Genomic DNA, 2132 nt, shown 5'->3' on the forward strand with positions numbered 1-2132 from the left:
CCTGTTTGGAGATATCTGTATAATATTTTTATAAAACATGACAGTACTATGAAGTTAGGTTATAAAAAATTACAGCTATTCAGATTTTATTTGTCAATTCTTTTAAGCTGGCAGCAAATTTGCCCAAAAATGGCGGATGATTGCGGTACTTTCTAAATTTAGTGACTTTAAAATCTACGCGCAATTACCACAGAGTTGTATATAAGTAATATACAACTCTGTGGCAATTACAAAGTGTATTTGACGCCATTCCGTTTTGACAGCGACAACCAGTGGCGGTGTCTCCGCGCCCAGCACCGGCTCCGAATCAAGGATTGATTAATATACATCATTTTATATAATATTTTCCCTTAATTAAATATACTTAAAATATTACGAATTTCGATCTCAGGCCCGCTGGATGGAGCTACCCGAAACCCGAACCCCGTTCCGTTTACAACCTGAGTAACTGCGGATTCTTAGAGACAACTAATCGGACAATTTGTCTGCAGTCTCTGGAAGCGGTCTAGGACGTTTGAACGCAGCCGTTTGAACGTCGTAGTTTAAACGCAAGGACATTTGAACGTAGATTTGAAAAAAAATTGGGAGTTTTCCTCCACATGTATAGTAGAAAAAAGATTACAGTAGTATAGGGGCCACTATGGCCACCCCCCACTCCTCCACCTTTAAGCCCCGCCCCCCTGGCTTACTATTGGTTGGCTTATACCCCGCCCATCTCCCACTCCTTTAATCTGATTGGCTCCCCACCCTCGTTTGAGAATCCTCGATTCCTATTGGTTCCACCCCCTTCTCCTTTCCTTCGTTCTCATTGGTCCTGACAAATCCTCGATTCCTATTGGTTCAACCCCCTTCTCCTTTCCTTCGTTCTCATTGGTCCTGACAAATCCTTGATTTCTATTGGATGGATCTCTCACCCGTTCTTCGACGCATCTACCTCCCCTCCAGTCGCCGTTGCATGGTCTCTCTCGTCTACATGGTTGTCGACAACTGTTTCTCAGTTCATTTCCAGTCGTTGTGGGGGACATGCCACTTTTAGTCGCTGCTGGATCTTTCAGAAAAAAACCGTAGAGATCAAGTTTCGAACATACTCCCCGCACGTACTACCGTCGTAGAGTATCGATATAGCATCTGCGCTACGAAGAACTAATGCAAAATATAAGTATCTCGTCGTCCCATATTCCTGCATCGAGCAGTGTGCTGCTGTGGTTGATTAATCGTGGGTATGCTATATAAATTATGTTCTAATTATTTTTTAGGCAATAAATGGATAAACAAAAATTAGGCAATTGTGAAATTCGTGTATGTTTTCTGAGGGGTGTTTGAAATCTGCACCGATTTTGAAAGTAATCGTTATTTTCGTTTAGACTTGCGTTGCATAACGTTAAATCACGTGATCACACACTTGCAATAAAATTTCAATTAGCGGAAGATCGTATCAGTATCCATTTGAACGTTGAGGCAGTTAATTCATCTTTGTCTTGGTAAAGAAATCTTCGTACTTACGCCCAGTAAAAAATTACATACCGATTAGAAGGTCTGCATTGTCTTCCATCAATTTTGCAATTTTTAAAGCTCATTGCATAATCTGTATCATAGACCACGTGATAAATATCTAGGGAATGCATTCTTATAAAGTCAGTGCACCTGTGCAAAGTCGACAGTATAAAGAAGAACTTCGAAGTGTAAACGTACCTGTGAGCCTCACAGATTGAATTCTTTTCTGGCTTACCAATTCCATATTAAGTTGGTATTCTCGTGCATGAACAAATCAGTTTTGTATTCGAATTCGAATCAGACTTAAGAAAAAATAGCTATCAGCGCGATAAGGTTTTTGTTTAAGTGTATCTAGGAGTAAGATTTCTGCACGATAATTATTACGCAAAGTAGGTTATTAATAACATTTTTTTCCATCGCATCATTGCGAGTAGGTAGGTAATTCTCGCCGCTATAAAAAGTACATCACTGGTGTGTTGTAAATAGGTAAGCACTTTCAGATTCCCAAAAGGGCTGGCAATTCATTTACTATTTGTCACTCGGTAATTTCCTATATCCCCATTCAAACTTTTTTTTTAGTGACTATGGCCAAATACGAAATTGTTGGCGAATTTCAAAAGAACGCTAAAAGGTTCGCA

Source organism: Photinus pyralis, unplaced genomic scaffold, assembly GCF_008802855.1.
Source record: "Photinus pyralis isolate 1611_PpyrPB1 unplaced genomic scaffold, Ppyr1.3 Ppyr1.4_LG1, whole genome shotgun sequence".
Taxonomy (NCBI): domain Eukaryota; kingdom Metazoa; phylum Arthropoda; class Insecta; order Coleoptera; family Lampyridae; genus Photinus; species Photinus pyralis.